Source organism: Lepus europaeus, chromosome 15 (assembly GCF_033115175.1).
Source record: "Lepus europaeus isolate LE1 chromosome 15, mLepTim1.pri, whole genome shotgun sequence".
Classification (NCBI taxonomy): domain Eukaryota; kingdom Metazoa; phylum Chordata; class Mammalia; order Lagomorpha; family Leporidae; genus Lepus; species Lepus europaeus.
The window spans coordinates 39,947,020-39,966,530 of record NC_084841.1 but is presented as its reverse complement, the minus strand read 5'-3'; positions in this window follow the sequence as shown (position 1 = coordinate 39,966,530).

Sequence of the window (19,511 nt, the reverse complement as noted above, 5' to 3'; positions counted from 1 at the left end):
GTGCTAGTAAAAGCATCTTTTCTGGATAATTTCAAAAATTACTATTAATTCTTTGAAGAATTAATAATTCTTGTTTTCAATGAATTTAGAATAAATTTAACCTACATGTCATTGCACTGCAGGTTTCACGGCACTTCCACATCTCATACTCCATTGAATCCTTCCTCATCCCTGTTATGTCAGTAGCAAAACAATTATCATTCCAATTATTCCATTAAGAGAAGCTAAGTCTCATAAGCCTCATTTAGTGCTAAGATACTTACATAACAAATAACCTGGCAATATAATATAGAATCCCTATGTTCTCAGGTACTGTGATGAAAATGTTGGTAATTTTCACTAGGATTATATATACAGTAACCCCAATATGATATTGCATGAGGAACTCTGCCAGCCATAAGTGCTGTTTGTGTGAATTTCAGAAAGTCAGACTTTGTTCATGTAAAGACACAAGAAGTAGAGAAGAAAATTAAAGAAAAATTAAGTTAATACATTGCACACCCAAAACAACTGTTCTTTGCTGAACTTTTCTTAGAGAAACTTCACACAATGTGCCTAGATTCTCACCTATTTCCATACACACTCAGATAGCCCACATTCTAGTAACCACAAAGAAAACTAGAAACCCTCCTCCCCACACCTTCCCAAGTGAGATAACAGTGTCAGCTTCAAAGTTGAGTTTGGAGTGGGAATTGAATTTCTCAGAGCCATCAGTGGGCCAGTGGAGAAGTGCCTTCAGGACATGTCTGGCACATGGTTGGGGCCAAGCATTAGCATGCACATGAGTGAGGACACAAATATGCACGTTCTTCTTAAGAGAGTTGGTGTAGGGTTCTGTGAGAGTAAGACATCCACCACTGGCGGGACTTGTCTGAGAGGTCTAGAATTTCCATCTTCTTGCCCCTCATAAGTTTTCAGATGAGGGCATTTCAATCTGAACTCAATATTATGATTCAACTCTGTACAAGTTTCTGTTAATTGCTTTAAAAGAATGGCAACTTCCACTGGCAGACTTTGGAGCTCTCCTTCAGGGAACCCTACAACCTCATTTAAGACACCACTGTGCTGGACAGATGCAAAGTAAGTTCTTTGGATGACAGTATTGTTTGAGCCCCTTCTTCCAGCCATCGCTGTCAAGTTATCAGGCATATGAGTGAAACATCTTGAACCTAACACAGAACATAGGAATCACTGGGATCTGACCTTAACCCTGGATCTACAAAGTGTGAACAAATTAAATAATTTTTATTTTAAGACACTTTGTTTTGGAATAATTTGTTACAGAGTGATAGGTAACTAACAGGAGTTGATTGAAGGAAGCACTGCTAGAGAAGTGGATGAGTAGTAAAGGACAGGGAACAAAGTCAATCTAAATGATTCATTAATGTCCAAATTATCATGGTGAGTATGTGAGCCCTAATGCCCCAGGGACCTCGGAGGCCATATGTAGTAAGGATCGTGGCTGAAGGCCATTCCTTTGAGTCTTAGCACTTCCAGCTTGCTCTGCTTGCAAGCTTAATGTGGTCCTCAGCCTAGCAGAAGCCTTCAAAGTATGTACAATAAAATGCCAAGAATGTGTACATAAAGATGAGTGCCAACAGAAAATGAGTCTGACAAACATCTACTGCAACATGTACCTGTCCCCCATAGGGTCTTCACAGTTTTATGGAATGTGTATCATTATGGCTCCTTGGATCTGACTTCTCTGCCAGCCGTATGAGTGACTGCAAATGTGTGTTCTAAATTCATTCTCTCAACCCATGTCCATTTATTCTTCATACTCAAGACCCAACTCAAATAGCATCTTTCACTAGGTGTCTTCTTTGCCTCAATTAGTGTATTTCCTTGGGAACCTAAGTAATTAGGTCATCTGCTGTCTCCCAGGCATACTAGCAGAAAATTGGTTTGGAAGTGGAGGGTCTGGATCCTAGACCCTCTGAAATGGACTGTGGGCATCCCAAGCAACAGCTTAGCCTGCTGCACCACAACACCTGCCCCCAGTTCTACTTTATTTTTTCTGATTTGAGAAGCATAATCTTGGTGTACATTATTCAAATACATTTACTTTGATAAACTCCCTTATGAAGCCTTCATTGAGACATTTCTTTCACCTGGTCTAGTTTAAACAGATGTCTTAGAAAAGTTTATGAAACAAAAACTTTGAAGCATGAAGCCAGTCCCCTGTTTGATGGATTGGCCACTGTGTTAATTAAATGAAATGCTAATTTTTAGAATAAATAAAATTTATTTTTTAAAAATACATCCTCAGAAAAGTGTATTAAATGAAGACATTTTGGCTAAAGTTAAAGAAATGTAAGAATGTCTTTATTTTTAAAATTTTGGTAGCTAATAATATTGTGTAAATAACCAATTATTTTGATGTCATAAAGGATTTTCCTGTTAAGACATACATGAATATTCACAAATATGCATTGGTCTATAGCTTCTTGCAATTACATGAATATTTCTTATGTGCTTTTTGTTTCACTTTTGCAAACATTTTTGTTGCTGTAACCCATTCAGATTAAACAGACTCTTTGACAGGGGTTTGTAACATCACTCTGCTTTATTATGTATGCTATACCAATTATTGAAGAAAAAAGAAAAAATTGCAAAATAGCATCATGTTTCACCTTTGTTTTAAAATGTGCTACAATCAGTTCTAGAAACATCTATGTTCCTTTTTAATTTTGATGTTTATCAGGGAAACATAGTTTTAACCAGAAAAGATGAGATTAGTGCCTAGTGCTTATAATTAAGTAAAAGCAGAAATTCAGTTTTAAGTATATAATAATTTCTTTTGGAAATAATAAAACTCCACTAAAGCAATGGTGAATATTTGTATAGAACAATTTATTCAATTAGTTCCTAAAGACATTTTTGTATTTTAATGAGAACTCAGAGTGAAAAACTCTCTTAGAATAAAAATACTACAGGGTATATAAAATTTCATTGTGTCTTAGATGGGCTTGTGATTCATCTTCAACTAGTGTTAAGATATTTCAAAAATACTTCAAGTAGTGTTAAGATATTTCAAAAATGCAATTATGTTCCATTTTTCAAATTTGAAACAAACAAGAAAAAAGACCATCCCTGTGAAGGGAAAAGTGAAAGACTACTTTTAATCATTGAAAATTATGTGCTATAACTCTGGTAAGTATAGGGACAGTCAATGTAAAGTGGCCATGCTGGAATTCATATCTCTGTAGACCCAGAAATTCATGGGAGTATGGGACTATACAGCACAAGTTCGATTATAATATTGTAGGCAAACATTGACTGTATTTTTGCTGCCCGAGGCTGTCCTAAGTGCTTAAACCTTTGAATAGAAGTGACAGTTTTAAACCCCTTAAGGAAACTAGAATTGATAGTAAAAAGCTGATGGCCAGGAATCACCTCCCCCACCCATGGCCTTTGACTCTCACCTTCCTATTATGCTAACCCCTTGAGCATTCTTGGAGAGAGACTGAGCATCCACCACATACCCTGTAATGAAGCTGCAGGCATTCGGAAACTGTGAACAAAGGTACAGGCTTGGGCTTTGTATTCAACCTGCCACTGACAGCAAAAAGGCCAGCTAGGTGTCTAAACTTGGACCATGCTCAGATAAAGAACTGCTGATGCTATTCAATATGAAAAATGTCACCTCTGTTCTGTATTTTCTTCTTCATGAGGAAATATTTTGTATCATTTAAGAAATGTTTTAGAAGATTAAGAATCTCATTTATTTGCTCCACTGTTAAATGTTGGCACTAGAAAAAAATTAAATGATTTGATAGGCACATTGTATACAATGAAAACACTGAAATCTTTGAAACTTTCCAAACCCATGTTTTTGAATAAAAGTCATTTTGTATAATTCATATAGGTTGAATTATAGCATTTGGACTGCTGTGGCTGTGCCAAATAAATTTCACATAACTGGAAATGGCCTAGATGGTCCTTACCAAATCCTGAGTGAAATTAATTTATTTGAAAGTCCACTGTACGAATCATTTTCCACAATTGTTTATCATAAGGAAGCGACAAGGTTGTTCTGAAGTCTTAGCCAAGTCCCTGAATCTAAATTGTTCAACACAGTAGAAGTTCATTTCTTGCTCATGCCAGTCTGCTATCAGACCAAGTGACTTTTCTGAGCAACTATTTGCTGCAGGCTCCTCCCATCTCTGTTCAACCCAAGTTGCTTCCTTCACATACAAAAGTATGGGAGACCAGATTGCCTCCTGAGAGGATTTCTCTGAAGAATCAGATGAATATTCTTCCTTCTGCTCATAGATGTGGGTCTGGAACTCACAAGTCATTTCTATCTATGGCCTATTGTGCAGGCCTGGTGTGATTTTGCCCAACTTTAAGATGGTAGAGCGGCCGATATTATGGCATTAAGTAGGTAAAGCTGCTGCCTGTGATGCGGGCATCTTATATGGGAGCCAACTCAGGTCCTGCTTGCTCTACTTTCATTCCAGCTCCTGTTTAGTGTGCCTGGGAAAAGCAGCTTAAGATTGTCTAAGTGCTTGGGCCCCTACACCCACGTGGCAGTCCCAGATGAAGCTCCTGGCTCCTGGCTTAGGCCTGGCACAGCCCTGAATGTTGTAGCCATTTGGGATGTGAACCAGAAGATAGAAGATCTCCCTTTCTCTTTTTCCCTCATTCTCTGTAACTCTTCCCTTCAAATAAATAAAAATAAACCTTAAAAAAAGGAAGAAAAGTGCCTATAGAGGAAATAGAACTGATTCTTGATGAAAAATGCATAGTGCTCACTATCACCGATTTTAATTCCAATCTCCCTTTAATAAAGACAGAGAACCGGAACAAAGCTGGGTACTGCAGAGAACACAAACACAACAAGAAAGAAAGCATTGAAGGCAAATAGCAAATTGCCAAGTGCAAATATACACATTCTAATACACACTGTTTTTAAAATATTTATTTATTTGAAAGGCAGAATTAGAGAGAGGAAGGGAGGGAGGAAGAGAGAGAGAGAGACAGGGAGAGAGAGATATATATATCTTCCATTTCTGGTTAACTTCCCAAATGGCTGCAATGGCCAGGCGTGGGCCAGGCCAAAGCCAGGAGCCAGGACCTTTTCTGTGTGGTGCAGGGGCCAAGCACTTGGGCCATGTGCTACTGCTTTCCCAAGTGCATTAGCAGGGAGCTGGATCACAAGCAGAGCGCTGGAACTTGAATTGGTACCCATAGGGGATGTGGGCATCATAGGCAGCAGCTTGGCCTACTATGCCACAGCACTGTCCCCATTAATCACACTATTCTAAAGACAGAGATTGTCACACTGGAAAGATAATTTTACTCCATGCTTTCTAAATGCAACATGCTTAAAATTAAAAAGCTAAAATAAAATTAAAGAATAGATTGAAAGTAGAAAGATGGACATTAGGAAATATTAGAGTTGAAGAATATTTCATAATGATAACAGTGTCAGTACATCAGGAAGAGATAACAAATATAAATTAATCTACAACTAAAAATACAAACCTCAAAATAGATTAAACAAAAACTGATAGAATTGGAAGGAAAAATACAAAAGTTTTTAAAAATAGAGTTTGGGATCTTAATAACACACATTTAGTATTTTATAAAACATTTATAAAGAAAATGGAAAAGGACCTAGCAGAATTAAAAAATGCTATCATTAAAATTGACCCAATTAATGTTTATGGGTACAGTCCACTCAACAACAGCATAACTTGCATTCTTTTCAAGCAAACATGTAACTTTCTCACAGAACACATGCTAGAGCATATTTGAAAAGACTGATCTCATTAAAGTATATCCTTGATAGAAAATAAGTTAGAAATACACCCAAAGCAATGTAAGAAATACTCAAATATTTAAAAAAGGAAACTTCTAAAATCTGAGTTAAATAAACTTTAAAAAATGGAAATTAAAATATAGATTACAAGAAATGTAAATGAAAATGCCTGAGAAGATTTATTGGTTTATGTTCTTTTAAAAAATTAAGATATATAAACTTCATTCTTTTCATAAATAACATTGAACACAGCTGAGGAAGTGATTAGGTGAAATTTATAGCATTGACAATCTATATTAAAGAAAAAGAACTTAATACAACAATCTTAGTTTCTGTCTTGAGAAAATAGACAAAGTTAAACTCTAAAAAGAAAAAGAAAGAGGGAAAGAAACGAAGAGTTCATAGTGAAAATGAATAAAATAGAAAAGTGTTATAAAATATAGGAAATCAGCATTACTTGAAAAATAATTATATATTGTGATCAAGCAGGATTTAACACAGGAATGCAAAGTTGGTTTAATATCTAAGAGCCATTTACTGTAATGCACCATAGTAATAGAATAAAAAAAAAACCAAAATCTACATGATCTACTCAATAGATGAAGGAAAAGAACATCTCCAAAACTCATTCATGAAAACTGTCGTACACTAGTTCTTTGTGGGAGCTTCTTAAGCCTTATAAAAGTCAGCAAACATCCTATTTAATGGTAAGCAGCTTCATGCTTTTTAAAATTGGAACCGTGACAAAGGTATGCACTCTCAACACCTATATTCAAAATTGTATTTGATTTTACAGGAGAAATTTAGATCAAAACTATAGTGAGATCTCACCTTCTATCCATTAAGATGGTTATCATTAAAGAGGGAGAGAGAGAGAGAGAGAGAGAGAGAAAGAAAGTGCTGTTAAGGATGTAGGGAAACTCGAACCCTTATGTATTGTTGGTGGGGATGTAAAATAGTACAGCCACTGTGGAAAAAGAATATAGCAATTACTTAAAAACTATTCAGCATAGTGTTACTATATAATTCAGCATTTCCACTTCTGGGTATATATCTGAAAGAAGTAAAAACAGGTTATCAAAAATATATTTATTTACTCATATTTATAGCAACATTATTCACAACAGCTAAAACATGAAAGCAACATAAGTGGCCATGAAGGAATGGATGGATATGCATATGTATAGTGGTATATAGTGTTCAGCCTTAACAAGGAAGAGCATTCTGATGTATGGTGCAACATGAATTAACCTGAAGGATATTATCTTAGGTGAAATAAATCAGAAGAATAGATAAATACTAGGGATATAACTACTCTTACATGGGGTACTTAGAATAGTCAAAAGGACAGAGACAGACAGTACAATGGATGTTGCCCAGGGCTGTGGGCAGGGTCATTGGGGAGTTACTGTTTAATGGTGTCAGGATTACATGATGAGTTTTAGATATAGATGGTGGTGATAGTTGTACATTATGAATGTATTTAATAATGTACACTTATTAGCAGAAACTTTTAGGTGTGTTTTAACAAAATAAAATAATAAAGACAAAATTGTTTTGGTTTTTATAGCCAGTGCAATCATCTAGAAAAACAAAATTGTTTTCATAACCTCATTTTTCATTATTAGTGCATAAACTGGCTTTTCTGCATATTGATCTTGTATCTTGAAACTTTGTTCTAGTTATCAATTTGAGTACTGTTTGAGGAGGCCTACAGGTCAAAATCTGCTAAGGACCAATATTTGGAAAGGGATGAAAGTACCCATTGCATCTAAAATTGCTATGCAAGTATAATCATGCAGTGTTTTTTTCCACATCCACCACCTATCAAAGTGCAACTTATCTTTGATGCCCCAGTTAGATACAAGTCTTCAAAAAAGTTAATGGAAAAGGTATATTATGAAAAAACAATGCATGGATTTGAAATTTTTACACCAAAATCAACATATGCTTTGATTCTATTTCCATAAACTTCATGAAGTTCCCTTGTATTAGTTCCGTTATCTTGATGAAGGCAAAGATAGTTAAATCTTTTCATTTGGCTTTGATAGTTAAGTCCCTCTATTCTGCTTCCATAGCATTTAAAGAAAGTCTCTGATGCATGAACAAAAAATAAGAGCTGAGAAAATCTTTAGTAAAGCAACAGTCCTAAACATTAAATATGTAGACATCTAGACTCATGGTACAGTTGTAGTGATTAAGGCAGTGTGGTATTTATGTAAGATTAGACACATAGAAAAATGGATGCAATTGGAATTTAGACATAACTACCCACAAAATTGGAATTGGAATCTAGTTTAAGGCCGTAATGATATTGCAGGACAGAAGGAAAAGGATGTTATTCTCAAGAATAGTCTTTGACCAATTGAATTTCCATATTATGTAAATGAACCTTGACCCTAGACTATACTCAAAAATTCACCTATATCTCAATATTAATTATCTTAAAATAAAACTTTTAGAAGAAAAATAAATCATGTACATGAATTTCCAGAGGGACAGATATTTATTAAATAAGACTTCATGGGTATGACTGCTTGGGATGCCTACATGCTAGATCCGTGCCTGATTTAGAGTCCTGCTTGGTTCATTATTCTAGCTTTTTCCTGCTCTTGTGCACTCTGGGAGGCAGCATTCGATGCCTCATGTGTTTGAGTCCCTGCCACCCATGTGGAAGGCCAACACTGAGTTCTTTTTCCTGGCATTAGCCTGGTTGGCCCCTGGCTGCTTGGAGCATGGGGGAGTGAATCAGTGGATGGAAGAACTTTTTCTGTCTGTCCATCTCTGTCTCTTTCCCTGCCTCTTAAATAAAACATTTTAAAAAAGACAAATAATACTATCATAAAGAAAATTTTGAAAGATTGGACTATTATAAAATTAATAATTTACTCACAATAAGACCTCACCAAGAGAGTGCAAATGTAAGTTGCCAATTTGAAGTATGTATCTCAGGAATATATTTGACATGATTCATATTCATGATTTAAAGAACTAAAAATTAATAGGAATAAGGCCAGAGGAAAATAAAAGAATGTGTGACAAAACACTTGAACAGTTATTCATAATGGAAGCTAACTAGATGACAAATTAGCTAACTAAAAAGTGCTCAATATAATTAATAATCTGAGAAATTCAATTATGTTACTATATGCTAGAAAAAATTAATAGGAAAATGATCAATGATAACAAGTGCTGAGGTTATTACAACTCCTATAAACTTTTTGTGGGATTGTATATTCATGTAATTTCATTAGAAAATATTGGGTAATATCTACTAATGGTAGCCTTGTGCAGAACTTACGATGTAATGAATCTACCTGTAGGTATATGACCTACAAAAACACATAAAATATTCACCAAAGGATGCAAACAAGAATGTTTATAGATTTACACTGCATTATGTACCTGGTCTCAAAACAACTTAATTTCAATCTACAGACTATAATGTAAAGCATAAATAAACTGTGATGTACTTTTTATTGGAACACTGTACAGCAGTAAGAATGACTGGATTATAATTCTATACAAAAATAAGATGACTCATAAAAAAGAATATTAAAAGAAGTTAAGTGTGTGCTACATGATATTTCATATATAAAAATTTCTGATTATATGAGTATGTTTACTTCGTAAAGACTCATTAAGATTACTTATATGTTTTGAATTTTTTCATATTTTACACTTAATTTAAAAATGTTACATAGAAACATCCACTAATTAACATAACACATCTGTCTCCACCAACAAGCCACACAATTCTTAAGACCAAGCTCTATGATTTGTCATTATACATCTAATATCTGATTGTGTGGTAGAATGTCAAGTACCTACAAAGTTCTCAGGATTTGTTAAATCTAAAATTTTTTAAAAAGTATTAATTGATCGATCACCACCATTACAAGAATTCAACTAATTTAGAAGAGAATAATTCTTCAGCCTGTGATGAATAAATCAGTCAGGCAATCTTGTAGCTAGATTGCAGGGTCTTAGTCCACCCGAACAAGGATGGACTGGGTCCGAGGAAAGGTAAGTGTGCCGCTAGCCAGTCTCCTGATCCTGGAGACAGTCAGACGCAGCGGGGAGTCAAGTCAAGCGAGAACTCGTTTATTGTGCGCGTAGCAAAGCCTTTTAAAGCACAAGACCGCAGGATTATTGGGGCAGGACATAAGGACCAACCAATTACTTAAAAGGTCATTTTACGGGGTGATTTTTTACAGGACCAGCCATATGTCTGTACACTAGTCATCATTTGTCGTCACCTCCCCTGATGCTGTGTGGCCAATCAGCTTTGGTGGTAAACAACTTTAGGTACCGCCCACCTTACTTCCTTTGGGCACCATCTTTGAATTGCCTCATGTGCCTAATTTCCCTGCACTAGATAGAGCAAAAATCTTAGCAATTCTGAATATAAGGAGTCATTAGTATGTCTTTAGGTAAATAAATAGACCAATATCTAGCACTAAGCTAGTAAATACACTTAAGGCACACATAGCTTTTACTCAATGAAAAGTGGCTGATTGATTCTTATTTGATATTAGGACAATTTTTCCTCAAAATAAAATAATTATTTTATGATAACATACTTGACAAAAGGAAGAAATTTATATTATAAAGAAATTAAAGATCATATAATTTTATACATTTATCAGCAATTATATTAAATGTATTTCACATTAAATATCTAAGGATTACTGTTTTAATGATTTTCATACCAATAACTAATAGTGGGTTATTTTTCACCATTAATAAATGTTTCACATTTTATTAATTAAAGTCAATTGGTGATTAATTAACCACTAATAATTAATAATTGTTCATTGATTATTATATAATGAACAGGATATTTCCTTAAGAAAAAAATAAAACTTTTTAAAAGATATACTATATAGAAGAAAATTTAATATATTAAAAATCTTGAAGATTTTATAAATTTCAGGTACAAATTTATCTGTGAATGCATTTCACATTCAGGAGCTAGGTAAAATCAATTATTTGAGATTTTGACATGTCAATTATTCCCTCATGGTAAATGTCACTTGACTAGTTCTGGAAAAGTGCTACTTATAAGTAGGGGCTCCTGGTAAGTATTATTAATAAATTGACTGTAAGATGCAATTCAATAGTGTAGTATGGACCCCTTTGAAGTTGGTTTTTTGGGTGAGAGTTGACATTGACCTTCCTTGTGGGAACTGATCCATATAACCAGGAAATTCGTGGACAAACTGGGGTCACAAAATGTATAGTCTTACTCCTAGCACATTAGCCATAAATAGTGGCATGTAACAGAAAGCCACTTTCTAGCTCTACAGCACAGGGACTGGTGGACTGTTCTACCCAAGCTGAGACTCTTATTTTGAGGATCTTTATGGATAAAGCTGTGTTCAATGGCTTTGTAACTAAATGGCCATCATTGTAGCAGTGCACATTTCCAACATAAAACCACTCTTGCAGAACACATCATCCTAGAGAGTTTCTCCATTTGATGGAAAACAGAAAAGCACATCAAGAAAGTGATATCCAACATTTAGTCATTTGTAATCCTGGTCTCATTTTGGATTCTCAGAATATTCTGTTTAAAAGCATTTAAATGCACTCCATCCCAGAAGGTTTGGGAACACCTACCAAGATCACTGCTTATTTTTTTTTCTCTTCCTTCACCTTACTATTTTCTCGTTCCCAATTCCATTTCCTAGAAAACATGCTACTTCCCAGGGAGTATATTCTAACAAAGTAGAACTGCCTTCAAAGCTTAAGTGTGACTGTGTAATTGATTTACACTTAAAGCCTCAGATATCTCCAGTGGGATCATTCACTATTTGTAGCCCTGAACTAAGCCATTCCTGATGAATATTTACACATGAATTATAACAAAGATTCTTTGATTCTATACCTCCTACAGAAGCTTCTTTATGTATGACCCATAAAATTAAAATAGATTTTTCACATTTGCCCATGTGACTGGGAAATTCTTAGGGATATTAACTAGTAAATCTTTTATTCTCACATTTCCCTTTTTGCTTTCCCTCAGTCAAGGAAAAAAATCAGAACTTATGTAGTTGAAATAGAGTAAGTAATGTGAGTGTGTAGGAGAGGGGATCATAAATAGTCTACAAAGCTCACCAAAACCACATTCCTGTTTGATTTTGGTTTTCAAAGACAAGTACTTAAGGAGAAACAGGGGGTGTGTGTAGGAGGTAAAATATAAGATATAGATATATATATATATATATTAATATATTGTGTACAGAGAATATTTTGGAGCAGCTTGCCAAGGGATAGAGGAGATGAGACAAATATTCTCCCGAATGGTGAAAAGTCATTACTGAAGAAGTTGACTTAGATCCTGGAGTTATAGGAGAATTGGCTTTGTTTCTTAGTGGTTTATTGGCTAGGCATCAGAATTCTAGGAAGATGGCTACAATGGCAAGGATTCTGGTTTCTGTTGTGGCATAGAAGTATTTGAACCAGTCGACATTAAGATGGCCATGATAATGGAGAAGTGGGTTTATCAGCAGAAACTGTGTGTATAGACTGATATCAAAGGGACCCTCTTATTCACAGATACCTTCGAATTGCAGAAACTCCTGGAATTTGTACAGAACTCTTGGAAGGAATGGTGAAAAATGATTGCAATGATTAATTAGGTAATATTTCCTGCCAACCTGGAAGAATCATTTGTAGACTAGGATTAGCTTGGTTTCTACATGAAAGATACCAGATGCTTCTACATGCCCTGACAGATCCTCTTCTTAGCTAACTATAGAGTTTGAGGATGTTCTGGCTATCTGGTTATCCATACCCTCCTGTATATTATATATTATACATTGTATATTAAATATTATATATTACATACTATATATATAAATTTCATGCAGCTATACCCCAACCATTTCTGTTGCGCTCTGTATCATTGAAGATAGCTTTAAAGGTGCTCAGAATAAAATAAATGAAAACCGTAATACAAACCCAAACAACTTGACTCAAGACAAAAGAGATGTACTATCCACTTTTAACAGTGCAAATTGTTCATTCACTAAACAACCAGAAGCAACATTTGTGGGCCAGACTTTTTATGGGAGTCTGCTTATGCATTAGGGAGTCATGTTTTTAAATTTCAGCATTTCCATTATCTGTATAGTTGTATGCAATTTGCTTAACTTTCCTGAGTTTTAATTTTCTCATCTGGGATTAATAGTAGTCACATAATTTGTTCACATGCTCATTTTATAATGAAATAAGTTTATTATAACCTATTACATGCTTGGTACTCTCTTTGGTAGTGGTTGTTATTAGGACTAATAGAGATCATACTTAGTCCAATGTCTGGCGCATAGTAATTGTTCAATAAATAACACTAGCTACTATTGTTTTTATTTTTGTTGCTAATATTAATTCCAAGAAGTGATAAAAGATAAATGTTACATGGGTCATATCAACCAGATACTGTAAAAATACATCAATTTCTAGACCCATTAAGACAAAACATCAAATTCTGTCAATAAAACAGGTTTTCTGCAATAAACTAGATTACCACTATTAACATGAATGATTCTGTTACTTTGCTTAAACATTAAGCTGTTATGTAACTGAGAGTTGAATTTTGTTTCAGGTAGCAGGAAATAGGCTAAACACAGGTGCAAGCAAATGTCCTAGTGGTGATGGTGGTCATTGAGATGCTTGTGTCTCATGTCAGAATGCCTGGGTTTGAAGCTAACTTTTGGCTCTTGAATTCAGTTTTCCTGATGGTGCAGACATTAGGAACAGTGGTGATGGCTCAGGTGGTTGGATTCCTACCACCCTTGTGAGATATCTGAATTTATTTAACTGCTTCTGGCTTTGGATAGGCCCAGACCCAGATGTTGTGGGCATTTGGGAAATGAACCATTTAGATGGGTTTTATCTATATTATTTATCTATCTATCTATCTCTCTATCTATCTATCTATCTATCCATCTGTCATCTATCATCTACATCTTTATCAATACCTCTATCTCTCTACTTCTTGAGTAAACAAATAAAATAAGTTAAAATAATGCATGTAAAACTAATACTGACATTTAATTCTTATAAACAATAAGAGGTGTGGTGGTACAGGCTGACTACAGCAGCTCAGCGATGTTACAGTGATCCAGATCCTTTTTATCTTTTCATCCTGTCCTATTCAGTGATCTGCTTTGTCTCTGTCCATGGACATAGTGGTAGCCTTAGACCCTCCCACAGCAGCCTCCTAGGTAGAAAAAAAGAGAAAATTTTAAAAAAGGAATGTATTCTTCATAACATACATTATCTGACTAATTAGCTGATTTTCCCTTCAGTTTAATTGTCTATAATTCGGTTACATATACACTCTGCACAAATCTCTGGGAAAAGGGAAATAGGACTACTAACCATAATTTATCTCTGGGGCCTGGTTACATCATCACACAAAGTGCACTGGGGTTCTGTTAATAAGTAGGAAGGGATAATGCTTTTTGAGTGGTGACAGAGTGCCTGCCGGATGCTGGTGGCCAACCATTGCCTGGACAAAATATATTCTGTGCAATAAGGTTCTGAGTCACCCTCCCGAGAATCAACCAACATAAAGAATGCTCTAAAATGCATTTGATCTTTCCTCTCACTCGTGGACACCACTGGCCATTTTGGGATCAGGGAGACTGCTGCCTTAACTACACTGATGGTTGAAATCCATGTGGTGCTTTCTGCCTTTACTCCTTTCTCTTCCACAGCTCCACAAAGTATTACTTCATCTTAAAATGCTGTTTTTAACCACCAAAATACCACCTTCCGCATGAATATTTGTATCCAATCTGACATTCCAAGATACTGAACCTAAGTCTTATACAAATGTACTAAATTTTGGCAGCCTTCTGTGTGTGTTGGATGTGCGTTTGGAATGTATGTGTACCCTAACTCTGCTCTTTATGTGTCATTCTTCTTTGGAACTATCCTGGTATTTTCTCAGGCACTATACACATGAAATAGTTAGAAATATTCTTCTTTTACTTCATTGCCAGCCAGTGGGACCCTGTCTCTGCATTTGTTTAATACACAGGTGGGATAACTAAGAATAGGAACTGACAGAGTGACTGTGCCAAGTTAGAATTTGGCTTTTATGCCAGCCCTTAAGATATGGACATGTTGCATGTTTCATTTTCCATTGGCAATAGGAATTGATTGGAGGTAGTGGCCAAGAAATGAAAAATAAAACCACACTAAGTAGCTATGATATTGAGGAATGCTGAAATGCTGGTCAACCACAGACTAGCTGTGCTAAAAATAGCAGAATCAGCAGATTGTTTTTTAATTAAGGGACATCCTATAGTCCTATATCTCTCCTGCTGTATCTCATTTTTTTCACTTTTATTTATATAAAGGAACAGATGTCATATATTTCATATATACATATACATATATTTCATGTATACAGTTTTAAGAACATAATGATACTTCCCACCCTCTCTCCTCCTCCTTATTTTTCTTTTAATTTTTGTGATAACATACTCTCAATTTACTTCATAATCACAAGCTTAATCCTCCATGAAATAAATAATTCAACAAGTTGTAAGTTGAAAGACCACCATTCCTTAAGAATGTAGACAAATGCTATAAATAATAATCTGATTTCAAGAGGTGATTTTCACTCATATACATTACATTTTTTTCTATTCTATAGATTAGTTACCCCAAATCAGAGAAATCATATGATATTTGCATTTTGGGCACTGCTTATTCTACTAAGCATAATAGTTTCCAGTTATTTCATGTTTTGTTCTTAGTTTGTAAACTGTAAAACAGTGGAAATTGTCGTACTTTTGCTCTTAGAATGTAGAACCAATTCATAAATGTGAGACCTGAAAATCTATAGAACTTGTAGGGATCCACGTTGTGGCATAGCTGATAATGCCACTGCCTGCATTGCTGGCATCCCATGTGGGTGCTGGTTCAAGTCCTTGCAGCTTCGCTTCCCATCCAGCTCCCTGCTAATGGCCTGGGAAAAGCAGCAGAAAATGGCCAAAGTGTTTGGGCACCTGCCACCCATGTGGGAGACCTGGTAGACATTCCAGGGTTCTGGCTTCACTTGGTAGTTGCGGCCATTTGGGGAGTGGGCCAACAGATGGGAGATATCCCTTTTTCTGTCTCTGCTTCTCTCTGTCTCTGTGACTCTGCTTTCAAATAAATAAATAAATCTTTGAAAAAAAAAAGAAGTTGGAAAATAACAAGTCTTTTACTTGGATCAATGTGTCTTTTCCTGAGCTCCAATAGCCAGAGTAATCATTGTTTCTTCCTGAAATTATTCATCAGATCTATTTGTTTATTCCTGCATTCATTTGTATTTTAGAGTACCCCCAAATCATTATCAGTATTAGATTTAATTTTCAGGATGTGATCTTTCTGGTGGTACATGGATCAGTAAATAGTGGTTATATACAAAGATAATATGGATGATTCCAATAAAAAGTTGAATTTTGTTGGTAGTAAATAGCCTTTAATATTGCTAGTTTCCCTCAAAGTTATGTTATTGAAATTTCATCTCAGTTTCAGTTTTTTTTTTTTTTGACAGGCAGAGTGGACAGTGAGAGAGAGAGAGACAGAGAGAAAGGTCTTCCTTTTTGCCGTTGGTTCACCCTCCAATGGCCGCCGCGGTAGGCGCGCTGCGGCCGGCGCACCGCGCTGATCCGATGGCAGGAGCCAGGTGCCTATCCTGGTCTCCCATGGGGTGCAAGGCCCAAGCACTTGGGCCATCCTCCACTGCACTCCCTGGCCACAGCAGAGAGCTGGCCTGGAAGATGGGCAACCGGGAAAGGATCGGTGCCCCGACCGGGACTAGAACCCGGTGTGCCGGCGCCGCAAGGCGGAGGATTAGCCTAGTGAGCCGTGGCGCCGGCTCAGTTTCAGTTTTAATCATGAATTCATCCATACCTGTTCCTGTATCTTCTTTCATTTAAATATTCTATTCTTCCAACATAGAAAACTAGAACAAAAATACAGCAAAAATACAGCTAAATTAAATTTAAAACCAAGCAACACACACACACACACACACGTAGACATAGCCATATTTGAAAAAGATAGTAAAAGTAAATTGAGACTTTCCTTATGTTCTCACTTTCGTCCAATTTTTTGTTTAAAACTTATGCACAGTCTTGAAATAAACAAATTTAGTTTGAAATGGCAGAGTCATGTATTGATGGTAGTGAATTTAAATAGAAATAATCAGCATCAAAAAAGTAGTAAATGAGTGTTGTGAATTCTCTACAATTTGTTACATACGCTTCACAGAACTTTTCTATTATTTTTTAACGCAGTGTGAAATTTACAACTACCACAGTAGAATTGCCTTGCTTCACAGAAAGCAACATATATGCATAGCTAAAGACATTTATTTAATAAAGTAATTTGGAATTTTCATTAGATTCTGGCTTCTGTGGGAGCAAATGTATGCAATGAGGTCATTCTGTCTAGACAAAGTCTATTTAATTTTCTTGTCCCAAATCAAACAAATTACTTATCTATAGATCTGAGCTTATTCTACAATATCCAATATAGTTAGGTGCACCTGGGTGTCTTGACTCCTACAACAGGATCACATAATTCAGCTTCACTTATCCTTCATAATTATCTTGAGATTTTACTTATTTGGTCAATCACTTAATAATTTTTGTTTACCATATGTGTTGAAATATATTTTTTAATTCAGAGAAATAAAAATAATTGAAGTATATTTATGAAATTTTAAAATAAGGTGGATGTTTGCATAATAATGTTTATAATTATTACTATTCATTCAGTTAAGAAGGTTTGGATGTGGGTATACAAATATCATGCAGTAATAGAAAATTGGGTTGTAAAAATAATACTTAAAAAGGAAAAAAAGGTGATTGACTGGAAGAGTTCATAGTTGTGTAGTTAATCACATTTTAATTTATTTACATAGACCTATATATTATCCTAACTTCTGCTACATCTGAAATTGCTGTTGTTTAACTCTTGTCATATCTTATTAAAGCCAAAAAATTGAAATGTTCTTTTTATAGGGAAAGATTACAGTAAGATTTTGCCCACACAGGAAGCTGATGTCAATAATTTGTCCTGTCTGGTAGGAAAGTTTAATTTTCAGAGTAAGACTTGTTAAAATTTCGTGTTTTGTATCCTTAGAAACAAGTGTTTCTTAATAATGGCTCCTATTTTTTTCATCATGAGTGTTCTGGCCATACATTTGCCATGAATTCTCTTTATTGCTTTTGTTTTCTGGTATCCTGATATATTATGTTCTTTCTAACTGAACTTTTAATGTGTAGTCATTTATTTCATCAGATTTTTCAAAGTACATCCTTCCAAAGGTGTTCTTGTAACTGAAAAACACACTCAGATTTCAGCATTTTTTGGAATTTTCATATATACTGTTTGATTGGTTTTTATCCCTCTCAAAAACAATATTTGGCTTTGTTTTGTTCTGTTTGGTGCCAGATACATTTAGGTTATTATTAGAGAAGTTTGGTATTTTGGATCACTCACAGATTTTTGTTAGTGTTAGTCTTTCTGGTGCTGTGATCAGCTAAGTTTTGTTTGAACTCATCTACTCTTTGCAAAGTCTCAACTGGCTCACTGAACATTGGAGTATACTTACTTTGGATGACAGTAATATTATCAGCAAGTTTCAACATTTCTTGTTCAAATGGGTATAAATATATTACAAATTAAAATATATTTTGTGTTTCCAGTTATGGTAGATTAGAAATTCCCTAGTGTTTTCATAAATTAAACTTAATTTTATTTATATTAAAATTTGCACTTACATAACTATAACTCTGACTACATGAAATCCAAAATGTTGATCATATTACTTCCTTAGTTTCTGAGGTGATTATCTAATCTGAATTTGTAGTATTCAAAGGCATTATGCTTTTTATTCAGCATGCAGTTAAACAAGCCTTTTAAAATAATGTTTTAATATTTTTGAATACATAGAATTAAAATAAATTTACACTTTTTTTTATAATAGGGCATTTAATTTTGAGTTCTAGCCCTTTGTTTCCCAAGCAAAGTGGCAGTGGCAAGGCACAGACAATAGTAAAATGCAGACTTGAAAGTGGTATTGTTCACTTATGTATTCCAAAAGAGGGCAGCAGAAGTCTATTTTCTAAACATCTTGTGATGTGTGCTGATGTCCTCTGATCAAGGGTTGTTTTTGAGCAATTCAGTTCTGTTTTAAAATTTACACAAAATGAAAATAGATTCATGAAAAGCACAAATTTAAAAAAACAGTCTTATCCAAAGTAGGAAAAAATAAAATTTCAAAAGGTGTGAAGTCTCTTAAATGCCATGGTTTTCTTTGTCTCAATTATCATATTAAACTAAAGCTAGAATAAAATTGTATTCTTTTTCATTTTATCCTACATATACCTCATTGCAATACATAATTATTGAAAATACTTTCAACTGATTAAATATAAAGCATCAACATTCTTCTCTGTTAAAGATTATACATTTAAAAAAAAGTGAAGATAATTTTTAATAAAATGTGGAAATTAAGTGAATTTAATGTGTGAGAAATCAGAGAAGGTTTAAAATTTATACAGATGCACTAAATGACTCATCTAATGACAATCTTGATGTATGCTTTTCTATCTATTTATTTTCATTGTGTTGAATTTCACTTAAAAGAAAAATTCAGTCCTGGACTGTCAACAAAAGAGGAAACATTAGATTGGTTTTCATTTCTTAACTTCTTTCTCTTTCTCAT